This window comes from Oreochromis aureus, linkage group 3 (assembly GCF_013358895.1).
Source record: "Oreochromis aureus strain Israel breed Guangdong linkage group 3, ZZ_aureus, whole genome shotgun sequence".
In the NCBI taxonomy this organism is placed as follows: domain Eukaryota; kingdom Metazoa; phylum Chordata; class Actinopteri; order Cichliformes; family Cichlidae; genus Oreochromis; species Oreochromis aureus.
Window position 1 is genome coordinate 17,989,402 of NC_052944.1, and position 16,899 is coordinate 18,006,300.

General features: G+C 42.0%; 1 protein-coding gene across 1 annotated transcript in view; it reads right to left on the reverse strand.

The window, feature by feature from the left end:
- LOC116333162 (receptor-type tyrosine-protein phosphatase delta) overlaps positions 1-16,899 on the reverse strand; it is a 397,398-nt gene that overhangs the window by 307,760 nt on the left and 72,739 nt on the right. The gene's annotated exons all lie outside the window — the stretch shown is intronic.

Genomic DNA, 16,899 nt, shown 5'->3' on the forward strand with positions numbered 1-16,899 from the left:
ATGTGACAGCATCACGGGGTTACCACAGATTACGTGAAGGTTTAGGGACAATAGAGACTCTTATTAGCTGAAGTCATAGCCATGTCCCTGCCCATGGATCTGTTTAAAGATGAGTGCTTTGTTACATGCTGCATTATTATGCTGCTAGTACAGCATTGACCATGAAATGATGCAGCTTGTCTGCAACAAAACTTAGATACACTGTTGCTTTAGCATGACCCCTGATTTGTTTGGAAGGCCAGGTTTGTGCCAAGGAAACACTCCTTGGACCATTATACTGCTGTGTGGCTCGTTTGCTAGAATGCAGGATGAAGCCATGGACTGGTGCAAAATTTGGTTTATAACATTCAGCACGCTGTGCAAAAGCTTGATAAAAGGAAAAAAAGGGGACTTAAATTCCTTGGCGTTAGTTTAAATGATCCCGGTTGATGTCTAACTATACTGTTTTGTATATCTCAATGCTTTTTCCCCACGAAATCTGCTGACTTATTTATTTTTCTTTCTTTTGAGGCGTTGTGTGAAATTTAAATAACATAGTCTGTGAAGGAAAACAGCTATTTCTGAAATGTTGCCACGCTGACATCGTCACCACTCGCATCATGCTAGTGGTTGTTAAAATAGTGCATGAATTTCTCTTTTAAAAGCATTTCACATTGATGCGTGTTTTGGTGATTTGACTAGCCACCTCTGGTGTAGAATGTTTCCTGAGGTTTCCCACTGTACATGTGGTATAAAACCATGCCCTGCCTCACACAAACAAACAAAAAAAGCCTGTTCAATTGTGATTTAGTGAAAAGTAATATCTTAATGTTCACCCACAAATATATAGGCATGCACGCGTGCACACTGGGAGATACAGCGGCACACTTTCTGTCATTCCTTTCTCCATTTCCCTTGTTCCTGCAACCTCAGGGAATCTGATCACCTCCTGATGTGAGGCTTAGAAACTGTAATGCAATAGACAGTCAACATATATTTCCCCAGCGAGACAGCCGCAGCTAAAACTTCATATTCTTCAGCGACCGCGCGGCTGAGGAAAGAGATGGCTGCAGGACATCAAGAGGAAGAGTCAAGGAGATGGATGGATGGATACATAGATCAATGTATATGCATATATACAAGCTACAAGCTATTCTTCAATACTTCAAGCTGAACTCGCTAGCTGATATAAGTAGGATGGTTCAGTTCGAATCAAACAAGGCCAGAGACTGGAGCCAAGCATTCTAAAATAGAGCCGAGCAAGACCGTGAACCTCTCTTACTTGACTAGTGTTTGGCTGTCCTAAAACACTGAACTGGCTAATGACACCCAATCATATCAGTGGGAGGAAACAGAGCTTGCCCCTGCATCGTCTGGCAAGGAGGAAAGTGAAAGAGAAAAACTGAAAGAGAGTGAGCCAGAAGCATAAGGAGCCAGAGAGATGCAGAAACAAGAAAAAAAATAACAAGAAAACAAGAAGAAAAAAGCAGACCAACAATAGCGGCTCGGTTCAGTCTCACAAACAGGGACACAAAGAGTCAAAGATGAAGATACAGACGAGTCCCACACATAACTAAATGATCATCATTCAACGTACTCTTTGTAGTTTCTGTGGACAAAGCAGTGCTTTATAATACCCACTTGTAGGCAAAATTAGTGAGCTGTTTTGCCGTATTTATATTTATTTATTTAACTAGGAGGTCTCATAAAAACCCAAAATTTTCAGTACATTTTATAAATAATAAAAAGAAATGGAATAAATCTGAATAAAAGCTGTTTTTGTGACACAAATGTTAAAATTTCCGATTCTCAGCTTGGCAGGTGTGAGGGTTTGCTACTTTTTTTAATTCTGTTTGTTCCTCTAGGAAGTAGCATTGGGCATTTAGTAACTGTGACATTTAGAGGCACATAATTGATGGCAATTATGGTAATATCAATCCATCCATAATCATTATGACACCAGCATTTGAATTGCAGAGAGCATTGTTAAAACTAGGAAAACCCAAAGCCACGTGAAGGCTTTCCAAACTGGTTCCACTGGTTTAAGCATCTTTAGACACTGGTTTTCTTTACACTTGATACCACTTCATCGTTTCTTGACTTGCTTAGATTCGATAATGACGCGCTAACACACATACAAAAATTGATTCCGATTGATGGCGATAAAGAAACGAAATTAAAGAAGTCAGATTATCCAGTGAAGGAAACCATATGTGTGCACGTAAACGCGCACATGCGTATGGTTCGACGGAGCCTGGTAGTAAGAAGGAGGAGAGAGAAATGCCATCTGAGCCAGAAGCGTGGGAGCCAAGGCGTCACATAATACTTGAGGAAATGCATCAGCAACAAAGAGGAACCAGGTGTAATACACTCATGAATAAATATGCTGAGGGCTGGAATTGATCATTAGTGCTATCTGGAGGAGGTAAAAAAATACGAAAAAAAAGAAACAAGTATGAATAGAGCCCCTGCAATTTGGTGAGTGGTACTGAAGCATGTGATGATCCTTGAGAGATGCTTTCTATTGTTGGTGATGGTACTTTTTGGTTTTTGCCTCTGCAATCTGATTACTGTCTTTTCTTGTTCTATGTAAGTACCATTAGCCAAATAAAAAACTGTCCCGGCTTTACAGTATGAATTATAATGGTAGCTTGTGCATTGGTTTGTGTATCGCTACTATTTTTTCTCATAAATTATGATGATGCAAGCACAACATAAGCCACTTCCTCATAGTGCACCACTTATACTTTGTTTCATGCTGCACCAAACCTAAGCTGGACATAAATGCTCCTGGGCTGTCGTGTCATACGCTGTGATGTAAAGCCAGGGAACAAAGGTTGTCCATAGCCTGCCTCAGCTAAAGCGTGGAGCAGCACGGTTCTTAATTGGCGCTCTGATTAGAGCGGGATCTGGGCTTTGGGACCCACAGCGCCCAGCAACACTGTCTTCCTTGGGATGTAAAGGTGTTGCTCCTGTCTGTCTTGATTAATGACCTCTCCTTCTGACCTCTCCTGCGATTCCTGGCAGGCTCCTCGCTGAAGCCAGCTAAAGCAAAAAGTGTATACAGTTACAAAAGCAAGCTTACGTGTCTGTTTGCTGAAGCTAGTATACATGCAGCCATGCAGTTGGGTTTAATGAGTAGAAGAAGTAGGGCAGCGACTCCGTTTGAAGGGAAAGCAAGCTTGCTGGCCATCGCTGACGGCACACGCGCACCACAAACACGTGCGCACTTTAACTTGCATTCATCATCCTGCAATGGCTGCTCAAATGAAATATAGATGACCTGAAATGCACCTGTTGTTAAGCATCTGCGGGAAACTGAAACAAACACTGTACTGCATATTCCCCACGCAGCCCTATTTTGTCGTTGGGTCAGCAGCATTTCTGTTAGCTGTTATTTATTCTAAGGTTCCAGTAATAAATCTGATTCCCTTACGCTGATGTACTTTGGGCACCAGTGAGCATGAGGCAATATGCAAATTGAGAAGTCGGAGAGCTTTCTTTGGGGCAATCAAACGACCTACTATGGAATATTTAACTGGTAAATAAACTGCAAGAGATGCAAAGAAATCCAGTTTACTTTCAGTCTTCTGGTATCCCATATTCTCCAGGGAATTTTGAGGTTTTCTTTAATCTCATCCTTAAATTAAAGGATATCAATCATTGTATGATGCATAGAATCATTATGTTGGTTCCAGTGCAGGTATTTTGTCTGCGACCGTCTCTAGATAGACTGCATCACTTTTTGTTGTTGTTTTTACGTAAGGCTCTAGACTCACTAGTAAACTGTTGGGGTTATAAGATCTCGTCAAACAAATTCACACTGGTTGGACAGACACCAGCGTTACTCTTGTAAGAACAAAACCAATACAATAGCTCTCCAGAAGTCATCCACTCAAGATAACCCTGGGGTCACCCCTCTTAATAAAGACTGCTTGGACTAATTTAATTTAAAGAATCTAAACTCCCCATAGCTATGAATGCGAGTGCGAATGGTTGCCAGTTTCTCTGTGTTAGCCCTGCAACAGACAGGCAACCCGTCCAGGGTGTACACCGCCTCTCAGTCTATGACTCTAGTCCCCCCCTTTACCATGAATTGGATAAGCTGAAGAAGATCAATGGATAGATCGATGTTCGTTATAATATATATTCACTATATGTTCACTATTCAATGATATGGCAAATAATTTTTCGTTAAATTAGATTTCAAAACATCAGCACAGCTCAACTATTCAAATCAATACATTTTCATTTATATAGTGCCAAATCACAACAACAGCTGCCCTAAGCCGCTTTACGTTGTAAGGAAAAGACCTTGACTATAGTTGAATTAACATATTAGTAGGAGTCGATATAGTGCGTAGCATTAGCTATTTTTTACAGATATATCAGTATCAGCATTGATAAACAGAAGAAACACCCTTCAACAATATTATAAGAGTTTGCGTTGTTGAGCTTGTCCACCAGAGGGCACTCTGCAGCTTATCTGTAGGCGACATGCGTTTGGAACAAGCAGCTTATCTGAGAATAATCAAGCAGAACGTAAAGGAGCAGCGACTACTTGTAACAATTGTAACTAGTAACAATGAAAGTTATTCATTTACTCCATTTCAGGGTAATGACTCATGAATCACTATACATGTCAGGGATATCTGTTTATGTTTTGTGTGTCGGAAAGAAAGAAAATGATTGGAAGCTGGATATCAGCTTTTTTAATCACCAAATATCAGTGATGGTTATTGGTCTAAAAAATCCTAAATCAGTGGGCGGCACTAGAGACGAGTCATATCGCCAAAAAATAGTTGGCCTATGGTGTTTGGTTGTTCAAGCTATTTTCATGTTTCATGCTTGAGGGCTGGAGCATAAATATATCAGAATAGGTGTATTTCAATATGCTTTTCTCTGATAACAGTTTTATAACTGTAGCCTTGTCTAGCAGAAGCATCGACAGCCCCACTGTCTGTCAGCGCATCATAGCAGACACGCACACATCCAACCAATGGACCGGTCGAAGAGTAGGCCCGATTTCCTTCATCACCTTCTGACACGGACATAAGAAATAAAATGTGTTGTGTAACAGGTAAGGACACACAACTGTTTAGCCATTATGTAAGCGAAATCAGAAAATGTGAAATCCACTGTGTTTGCCTTGAGACACTAACACACACCTAATAAACACAACCTCTATCACAGTAAAAAGGAAAGAGCCTTCATCTGTAACGGTGTACACCACCTCCTCCAACCCCCACCTTCTATCCCCTCACCGCTAATTATCCAGAAGATGGATTACATCATGGGATCTAATAGAGAGAGGCACCATTACACAAAAACCACACCAGAAAAAACACACACACTTCCCCCAAGCCCTCATGAAATCACTCAGCTGATCTGCCAGTTTAGTTCCACATTCTTATTAACCAAAAAGGTAGAAGTCACTCACTGTCATCACTCAAAAACGTGAACAATACCAGCCAAGCCTTCCTATTGTTAAGATGGATGGTGTTCCATGAAATAAAGGGGCATATTTAGGATAAAATACAATACATGAGTTTGGAGTGGCATATTTTGAACTGTTAAAATCCTAGGCGATAAATAAGGCGAGCATACTGCATGTCGTATATTCTTTTAGACTTCTGGCACGGGTTGTAACTTTTAATAAACTAAAAGTAAAACTGTGACTGCTACAGGTCTGTTTGTAGAGCAAACCCAAAGAAGAAGATGCACTTTGGTTCTTATATACGGCTTTTCTCGCTCAGTTTACCATTTACCCCGGCGAAGAAGGGACATTTTAGAGAAGTGAAGTGCCATTTACTATTATTGGTCCTGCTTCTGCCACCTCTACCTCGATGCTGTCCTCCACACTAATGTGATTATTTGAAAATCACCAGAAAACTGCTGGAAAATAGCAACGGGTTGAAAGAAAAGAAAAACTTTGACAAAAAAGAAGACGAAGTGAAAAAAAGGCAAAGGTACAATTGGCACATTTAAAAAATCTCTTTTTTCCCCCACCAAATCCTCAACTTCTGTTGCCGTAGTAACCGAGAAAGGGTGAGTGAGGGGGGGGGGGGAGAGAAAATCAACATACAAAAACCTCATGTGAAACCACGATGTTGGAAAACTCACCAAACTTGGCCAGAGATTTTTTTTTTATGCCCCAAGGCAAAAGTGACATGCATGACAAGTCGGTATACAGACTTGTTTATCACTTCAGAGCCAAGGCAGAATGCATAATGTATCGCGTCTGCTCTGTGCTGCTGTTAATTCATGCTGTAACTAGCTCTCCAAAAAATAAATAAAAAAAATACATTAAAAAAAAACTCTTCTTGGAGGAAGGAAGTCAAAGCTAAGCTGTTTGCAAGGAGTCTGCTCCAGTGATGATATAACCCATGTGGGGAAGTACTCACCGAGATCAAATCACCTCCTGTGGCACTTCACCATATCTAGCCTCCTTTCACTCATCTATTATCTCTAACTTTCTCTCTGTCTTTGTATCCCTACTTTTATAACTCTCTCCCCTTCACTGCCTCTCTGTCCCCTCTATCCCTTTAATCCCCTTATCCTTCTCTCTTCTCCCAGATGAGGTGGTCTGGCCCTGGCCTGGCTATTTCACTCCCTTCTAATCACTGTCCCTCCCCCTCCAGTGTCACCTGATTTGCACACTTCATGAACTGGAACGTCTCCACGGCTGGTATTCCCCTTAGCGTTCGCCCAATGGGCCGTCCCCCGCGCTCCCGTGCCACCTTGAACACATCATCGGCCCCGACGACCGTGAACACGGGAGGCGTACGCATTTGCGCGCACGCCGCCACACTCGAAATAATAATTGCGCTCGCCTCGCTTGCTCTCACCCTTTGTGCCTCACAAAAGAGCCATCACAGGCACGCTGTCTAAGTTGCCACGGGCTCTCCCTCGCTCTCACATGCGTGTACATCCTGTCGGGGGACTACATGTTAGATGAAGTTTGAAGCTTGATGATCATCATCAGAACAGTCAGAGACGTCTACCTATGTGTTGGGGGAACTAAGCTGCCACTGTCTGCGTAGAAAGCATCTATGGATGAAGACAGACGTTTATTCCCACGTCGAAGAGTGGAGGAGGGGTACCACGGCTAATCATACGTATGTCAGAGACGGATATTGAATCCTTCTTTCCTAAAGCAGAGTCAGCTGGCTGACTTAAAGCTGAATATTCCATCGCATGCTGTAGTCCCGTCAACGAATGGCTCCCATGCATTTTTCACAGTCCAACCAGTGACCTCTGGTGCTAATTCACCAGTAAGCCATTCACCAAGGACAACAGTCCCCAACGGGCTTAGTGCAGGATGCCTGCTTGTGTTTTTGTCACAGTGGGGAGGTCTGAGTCATTGTTCACTTGGCCTAAGCCAGTTTTGGCCAGGGAGAGTCAGGCTGATAGGATGCACTGGAGAATGCTGCCTGTCTCATGATCCAAGGGCTGGCCTAATTTGTAATTACCTTCTGCAGTGTTCTGGAAGACTGCAGTTTGTGCTTGTCCAGGATGTGGATTATCTAGTGTACTGAGATGGCAGGGTCATGTACATGCGTGCACACATGCACGCACAAGCACACCCACACTCCCCTAGCAAGAAACTGATGACTTTCCACAGCCTAGCACCTGATTGACTGAGGCAGCCATGTTCGTAATTCGATTTTCCTGCCATGGTATTGTTAAATTTTTAATCAAACCTCTGTGTGCTACCTGCATTCCCCACAATGGATTACATTTAATTGTATAAATTGAATTTGGAGCTAAGAACGAGTGAAGAGTAAACTTGTATCTAGGCGAGGTTACCATCTTGGCTGTTCTGTGCGAGCCTTTGAAGTAGAAAATTTGGTCTACAATCCAGTAGATGCTGTTTTTTTCCAGTTTTTCATTAAAAGAAGATGAGTATGGTTATGTAGAATGAATTGAATCAAAATGCTCCGCAGATTGTCTGTTCAGTCCATATGGCTATTAAGCGGAATTGCCCTGCTAAACTCAATTTTTAAGTCATAAGACACTCCACTCTATTATGTGTGTGCGCATAGGGGAACTGTTACACAGGAATGAGGCTAGGGATTAAATATGGATAAAGTAGCAGTTCTGTTAAGTCGAATATGTGAGGGGAAACGAGGATCTCTTGATTGATCTTATCTTGCAACTGCCTACCTTTGATTTTGAGTGTCAGACAAATTATTTGACTGCACTCGAGGAACTTTAAGTGTAGGAAACCATGCTTATTTATAATTAAACGATTTATAGCGACAGTGAACTGTGTTCCTTTTACACTCCCGTGTTCTACATCAAAGGATGAAGACAAAAACAACTCATAGTTGGCAGGTGGAGCCGGTTAACAGAAATCCATCTGCGAGAACTATCGGCCGAGTTTAAGAAGCTACGACTGCGTTGCAGACAGTCAGAGAGCGAGGTTCGGAGGCTTCCACCTAATTTTAGATGACCGAGCACCTTGCGTGGAAAGAGGAAGGCACTGACATCGCAGCCTCCGGTGGCCTTAAACCGAAAGCAAATATTGCCAGAGAGAACAAAATAACAGGGGGAGGAAAAGAGCATTACTTCCTGGCAGGGTTGACTTCACACATAAGAAGGTGCATGCTGCTGTACTGGCTCTGATCCACATAGAGGCAGAGCAAGGTCTGAGACACCAACAATAGACATGTACAGTAAACGTGACCGCATCAAGAAGAGAGCGTGATGGAAGAGGTGAACTACCAGAGCATGCAGAAACCTAGGGCGTTCCACTGAAGGGAAGGACTCAGCCCACTGAGAGGGCTTTGTGACACCAAGTGTGACACAAGTAGCCCAATCAGCCACAGCGTCGCAGTGGGAGACCTGGGGAGGAAAAAAAAGGAAGAAGAGAAAAATTCCGCAAAGTCTCAGTTATAGGAAGTGTGCGATTAAGGAAAGAGGAAAAGAAAAACTGTCATAACATACCCAAGTTCTGCTTTGACTGATTGACTTGAGCTTATGAATTTAGATTTGTTTTCGAGTCTCAGTTAACAGGGGCAACAACCGAAACACTTAAGTAATTCTGTTTCCCATCTGTTATCAACACGATTTTTAATGAGTAAAACCTGACAGTGCGTAGTGTTGAAACCTTTAAAGGATGCTCCACGACTGCAGTCTGCTGCCTCAGATATTCACAATAACATCCTCAATTGGCCATTTAAGAAAGTGTAACTGACTGTCTGCGACATTCGGGGGTCTGAAAATCCCGGGGTCAGCACCGTGCGTCACTGGGAGCACTGGGAAAGGCATTTAGCTGCCGCACGAGGTCTCCAAGAGAAGATGCCGGCCTTTTGATTCACAGCTTCATTAAACTGAACGCTCTTCGGTGTGAACCACCTGAGTCCAGTCTCCTGCTTGGGGCCTGTTTGGATGCATAGAAAGGCAATGAACGGCATTCAGACCGAGAATAATTACCATCTTCAGACAAAAAAAAAAATCAAATGTACCATTTATTTGTTTATTTTTTGCAATACAAGGAGTGTTTGTCATGCACTGTATTTATCCGCATGTTAATTAGACTGTGTTGATCATTCCGTCATTCCTGTGAACAAGCAATAATGATTATACATGTTTGGATCCCTCGGCAACTGCTAATAATACCACTCAAGGGCATAATTCAATTGGATGGCATAATTGGCACACAGAGAACAGAGACGCTGGGGAGTGGGCTCCCTACGGTCCGTTCTGGAATGATAGCGTGCCGGCGCTGGCAGTGAGGTGCCCTTTAGCTGAAGCCTTTTGCCAAGATTCTGTCTAAGCTCTGGGACCCTGATGGCATCGCTGTCACATCACATAGTGCTGTACCCACTATTTTAAAATTTTTAAATCATCCATTTGAATGAAGAAAGCCATGTCCAGTACTAATAACAAAATTAGAGAAAAAAACAATAGATTAAAAGAAAACAGAATTATATTTTCCCCACACGAGACACTCTGCTTGCCATTGACAATAGCTCGTTATGTCAGAGCCAGACACACAATTAGACAATGTAATCTTTTTCAGACCACACAGCCGCAGCATTGGGATTAATTTCGCACTAGACAATACAGGGATGCGCTTCTATTCAGCAACAGTGAAATTATGTCACTTTGAGCACTATCCAATCTGTTGGCATCCTCTCGTAACCTCACAATTATGTTAAGGTTGCCCGTGCCTCTCAGGAGCACAGGGGTGACTTTGGACACGGGGAGGTTACAATGAGAGGTAATTGCCAAAATCCACGGCGGAATAGCATGATCTCTTTCTGACACCGATGGGAGGCAAAAGACAAAGAGCCTTATGAATATTTAAATTGCAATTTTCTTCATTTTCTTCAATTGACCCTTTTTTGGCTTTAGCAGAAGGGAAACACTGAACGGATGAGGGTGTCAAAACTGCAGCATGTAACTCAAGACAGAAACCAGAGCAAAGCATCAAAGATGCAGTTTGTTTTCCGATATGCCCACAAGACATAATGCACCAGGTCAGATTGTGGAGTGATAAATCCATATTTTAAATAAGCAGTATTTACAGATGAGGTCAGAAGAATGTCTGTAGCCACCATAAAACACGGTGGAGGCTCTGTCATGATTTCAGCCAGTGTTGTTGGGGATCTTCTCGAAGTTTAAGGACTCATGAACACAAAAAGTACCATCAGATTTTGATCCATCATGCAATATCATCTGGAAAGGCTTAGTTTCTCAGCATGACAATGATCCTAGACACACTGCCAGTGTAGTAAAAGCATGACTGATACTGGAACACCATGCAAAGAAATGCTTTGAGTGTCCTTCAAAAAGCCTGGAGAAATGACTAGAAGGCTGTGTTGAGGTATAAAGGAGGTCCTACGAAATAGCTCGTGTGATTAGATAGAGGATCAATAGGAGGTCTGTGACTCTCTTGGGAGACACTTCCACAGGGCTTAAAATCTGAGACTCTCCACCAGTTGCACCAGAAGCTTCTTGGATGAGAGGTGAAACATCTTCATGAAACTTTAAGAAGTCCAGACGCTTTTCTTTCCAAGCTCCTTAGACTACGATGACCTGGATGACTGAGAACCTTCACAGACATACGTCCTACGAAATATTGACCACCAAATGTGTACAAATTTGGATTAGTCACTCCATATAACCTGTTATCACTGAATTTTGGTTCATTTTTTGTAAAATTTGGCTTCCTAGAGCCTTTTCTCCACGCTCCCCTTCCTTATGAATGGCTTTTTGACAGCCACCCTTCAACTGAGACTGATGAGGCTTCAGTGAACAGTAGATGGATCAACTGAAGACTCATTGTCATTGTCAGGGCTTCTCCTATTTAAAGTCATGACTTTCAGTCACTTCTTTTTCGGTGTCCGCTTATTAAGTTTCCTCAAAATTTTCACAATTTTTTAGCTAATAGCTGTTTGGGAACAGGCAAAAATATTTTATGCCTGTCAAACTGTGTTACCATTTTACACAAATTCAACTAAAGAATCAAATAAACAGTGTTGGGACTAACGCGTTATTAAGTAACGCGTTACAGTAACTACGTTATTATTGTGGTAACGAGCACGGTAACTAGTTATCATGCCAAAACCAGGAACGCGTTACTCGTTACTGGGATTTAGATAGGCTCGTTACTCGTTACTTCGTGTGGTGGATATCGCGGAGCTTCCACAGATTCAATAACATTAGCAAGTGGTGGAGGCCAGCAGGTGGATGAAGGAAAAGGGAGGCAAGAGGAGAGACCCGAAGCGGCCGCCGGTCCGCGTGTCAGGTGAACTGAACTTCAGGTAAGAAGTTATGACCTGCAGTCTATCTGGGTCAGATATAAACCAAGTTTAGGTAGAGTTTATTTTCGGTATGCTGACATTTTCGTACTGCGTGCTAGCTAGCATGACGGAGTTTCTATACAGCTGTGTGGGTGCTATGTTACTGATGTTGAACTTTATTTTGTTCATACGGTTAATTATTAGAGTTGCCAACCGTCCCGTAAAAAACAGAATCGTCTGGTATTCAGAGAAAATATTACGCGTTTCGTACTGAGGTGAAAAGGAACACAGTTTGTCCCGGACTTCAGCTACAATGAAAAAAAAGACACAAAGCTGAAGCTGCACAGCTGCCTCTTCTTCTCTCATTCTCTCCTCTCCCGTTTCTACTTCAATCACGAAACTGATCAATGATCAGCTGATCGGCTTTTCTCTGTTTATTTATCGCCCACTTTGCGCCAGAAAGAGGAAACCAGCGGATGTCGCGTTAAACAACAGCAGCACGTTTAAGCTTGATCAGCTGTTGTTAGAATTTATTTAATATTAATTTCTAGTATCAGCTGATGTTTGCTGGAGCCACAGCTGTAAAGCTGCTGGTCATGATATCGGTTTGGTTATCTGGTGAGAGGGAAACATGCAGATGAAACCAGGAGATGTCCTTACTGAATCATCAGAGCTGAACAGGTGATGGAGAAACAGGTTTACCTTTTAGGTGACATGAATGAGTTGAAGGAAGTTATGAACTGTTTCTGAGAGACAAATAACACCAGGATCCTTTTCTAAGTAGCTGACAGCTGGTAACTGTGCAGGGGCGGGTCTAGCAAAGTGTTGCCAGGGGCCAGGTAGGGCATTAACAGGGAAAGGGGGGGCACAAGGAAATACTTTTCTTTATTATTCTCATTTAAAATGTCTCGCTTTTAAAAAATAATTATCTGAGTCTTACAACAAACAATTGATAGATTGATACATATATACCATCAGAACAGTGTACATCACTGTCACAACAGTGTTTATTTTCATTCAAAGGCTTTATGATTTTTCCTATAATGGTGGGCGGTCTCTAGTCAAAATGCCGGGACGATTGTTTTGTCCCAGTCCAGCTCTGTATGCAGTTCATCTGCAGTCTGGTGTTACCTACATCTTCCTATTCAGAAGGCAGAATTTCCAAGTTCTGAGTACAATCAAAGCACCACGACTGCAGTTTTGTGTTGGATGTAAAAAGCAGGCTAGAATCATGGCGGCGGTCAACGACGGTCCAGGCGTGGGATTTCTCTCATGGAAATGTGCACATTATTTTTTCCTTTCTATTGGTAGGTGGCACAGTGCACTTGTGGCAAGTAAGCAAGCTAGAAGACTGGCAATCTTGCTGGGTATCCAGTTACGGAAGCAACACATTAACAAGAGAATTCTGAGTAAAACCAAAGTTACTTTCCCTAGTAACTAGTTACTTTGAAAGTAACGAGTAACTTGAAGTAACTGAGTTACTTTTTTAGAGAAGTAACTAGTAATGTAACTAAGTTACTAATTTAAAGTAACTTACCCAACACTGCAAATAAATTACACTGCCTAAAGATTTTTTCTTTGCTAAGTTGTCCATTATGTGTAGACTCATTGGTTACTGCCTTGAGTTAGTTGGCCCTTCTTGTATGCTTCATAGGTCAGTGTTAAGTAGCTTACCAAACAACAAAAACATTCCTCTGAAAATTGTCAGATACAAAGACTGAACTGAAGATGAGTGAAAAAGCAGCCAATGCTCCAAAGAAAAAGTTTAAAAGTCCGAGGACTACTGTTCAAGACCATTTTGAAAGAAATGATAAGAAAGACTGGCTACTTGAAAGCAAAAAAAAAAACAAGGGCAGTTCAAGACTTCTGTATCACGTCATTAAGAATATTCATTAATTATTATGATTAAACGCTGTGGAAATTTGCTGTCTGATATGATTGCGCCCATTCTCAAGGACATTCTCAAGGACTTCAGTGTCTTTAGTCAAAGGGTTGGATATCAAAACAACAACAACAATGATCATATCAGCAAACTGGCAAACTGTCTTGGGTGCACCCCACCTCCTTCCCTATAATAGGCTCCAGCCCCCTGTGATCCTGAATTGGATAAGTGAAAGAAAACGGATGGATGGATAATAATAACAATAGTGTCATGTAGGAACAGCACAATCACAACAATATTACATCCTTTGAAAAGGAACTTCTAAAACCTTTGCGATTATGTGACTTGTATTTAATTGGGTAATGTAAAGTCTCAAGAAAAGCAGACGACTCGCTGATGAACTATTGATTCCTGCCTCTGTTAATCCCCGTTAGCACCACTGTAAATCTAAGTGAAATTCCCTGATTAACAATGTCATGTTTAAAGCACAATCCGAGATTCAGGGCTCCACTAATTTGTGCAATTACTAATCATATCATCTCCATCAGGCACTAATTAGAGCACATGCACAAGAATGTTGGGGCACAGCTGATAAGGGAAAGGCATTAACTGATACATACTGAAAGTTGCAAGCATAATGAGCACAAGTGCCCACTGAGAGCAACGGAAAACTTTGCATGCAAATATAGCTTCAGGTCAAACTGTGTCTGAACACTCAAAACCATATGTCTCTTGTAACAAGCTTCGGTTTATTAAGACATGTAAAAAAAAATGAAACATTCAAAAATTATTAGGACTTTCTGTTCGATGACTGAGTTCACGAAAAACAGCCCAAATCAAAAAAGCAGTAAAGCGAAGTCGGAGTAGCAGTGACTACTGTTTGGTTATTGTTTATGTGAAAAAGAGTCAAATAAACAATGTAGAGTAACTGATACATACAAGATTTGGCAAGCCCCTTGCTGATTCTGACAGTCAACCTGCGAGACAGTTGCTTTGCCTCGGTTCACCGCATCTGTCTGACGTAACATGACTCACAAACAGGCCCAGCGTGACCTGGCGTGCTCAGGAACACAAGCGCTCTGTCTCATTGTCACGGCTGCCTCGCTCAGTTACTAACCTCAGGCGATGCTCCGCGTTACCATCACGTAATGACCCAACCGGGCCATTCGAAAATGTCTTACCTCTGCACATCTCCGCTTATTTAGAATGAAGAAACAAGCTCATTTGCAAATGCATTTGAATCTCCGGGTGCTGCAGAGACGGAGAGAGGGGGAGAGAGAGAGGGCTTTGCCCCGGGCAGCATTTACTGATCGGCGGCCCGAGCAGAACAGATTAGGAGGGTTTCATTCACAAAATCCAAACTCACTCAGGGGAGATTGCTTGTACCACTGTGTTATAAGCATATTGGCATGGCTCTGCAACCGCAGTTCAATTCCTCCTGCGTTCACCAAAATCCCCTTCCTGCCTTGCATTTTTGTGCGTAAGCCGTGAATATAAACCGAGAGCGGCACGCTTCATACGAGCATCTAATAAATGAAATGTTGGTCGGGAAATAAACTCCATTTGGTTTATAGCAACCGAACCCCCCCCCACAGTCCACCCCATCAACACTCGCCCGGATAACACAGCATTGTTATTCACCTTAAGACAATTATTTGCCTTCCACAGCTGTTTTGCAGCCGCGTATTGCCAATAATCCTCACAGGCGTGGAGGCCTCCCCGTGCCGTTAGCCCAGCGCAGTCTCACGTAATAAAGGACCGCAAATGCCGCAGGTAAGGCTCAGACACACATTCACACACTTCAACGCATTTCCCGGTGAGATATGACAATGAAACACCTTTCCCAAGTATCTTACGCCAGTGTCAACTAGCTGTATAAATAATTGTTTATTGTGATATCTAATGGGTTATTTCTTATTTTCCTCTAACCTGACAGATGATGATTGAGTCCAGGTTAAATAGCCATTATAGCCATGATGCTCAGGCATAGTCACATTTCTTTCCATTCATATTTTCTTTGGGGTGTTTCTTCCTCTGCTTCAAGAGGATGGATGAAGGTCGAGCCCCAAGCTTAATGATCATTATCACCATGACTCTCGAGCATATTCATAGTTTCCAAGAAGGTTCTCCACTCCAGCGTTTTAACTTTGTTCCTTTGTTTTTTTCCCTAAAGATTGTTGTTTGTATTAGTGTTTTTCTTTTTGCATCTCAGCATTCGCTGAGTTAGATTTTGCATTTTAAGCGTGCTGTTTTGATCATGCCAGTGAGCGCATCATTGAGGCATCTCGGCATCTTTGATGTATTGCATACTGATGGAGCGCATGCATTTTCTCCCCGCAGGTTTTAACAATCTCGCAGACTTCCAACTGTTATTTCAACATGTCAATGAATCATCTGCCAGAATGCGCACCCAGGGAATAGATCTGGGCGCTGATGAAGACATGCTGCAAGAGCAATTGTCATTTAAAGTGCTGCAGCCCGGGCTAAAAATGGACATCACAAGGCTTACAATAATTCTGCCTTTAATTAAAAGACAATACGAAGGAATCATCTGTGAAGGTGTGGCTTTATTTGAAATGCTATTCATTGTGCGATTTCAAGTGACGGGAATGACATCATGACGAGGTGTAGCAGCACTGGAAATGAGCCCGGTGGTTTATAATGCAGGAATCCGTATTGATCCAGATCAGTGTAGAGGAAAGGGATCAATAAAGCTGATCCCTCTCAGTTGATCTTAAGAGAGCTGAGGTGCCAGGTGAAAAATGATCCATTAGAGGGATGTGAAGCAGTCTCAGTGGAGTGCATTAACTCACTGTTCAAGGCTTTGCTACTGTCCTGTACAGCTGTATGCGTTTAACCGTTTCACTGCATACTCAGAAGAGGAAAAAGCAACAAATCTTGCTGATTTATGATTATTGTTCACAGTAATTATTAACAATGCTCTAATATAAGTTACAGTTTTAATATATAAACATTGCTGGTTAATTTGAGTTAATTAGTACTGTGCAGTTGCCAACCTTCATCCCCAGATTAATAAGGATATAAATGTACTGTGCATATTTAAGAAAAATCACTTGATTTGGACACAAGTGTCTTTTAAATCAACACAACATAAAATAAACAAAGTACTGCAAAACCTTTGAATCATACAAATTGCATATAATAGAAAAAAAATAAATAGGCTTGCCAACGTTAAAAGTTCAAAGATAGAAGGTAAGCTGGCTTGGCTACTTTGGAATAGTTTCTAAGCACCAATATTTTCATGTAAAGTTCAAACAAATGTAT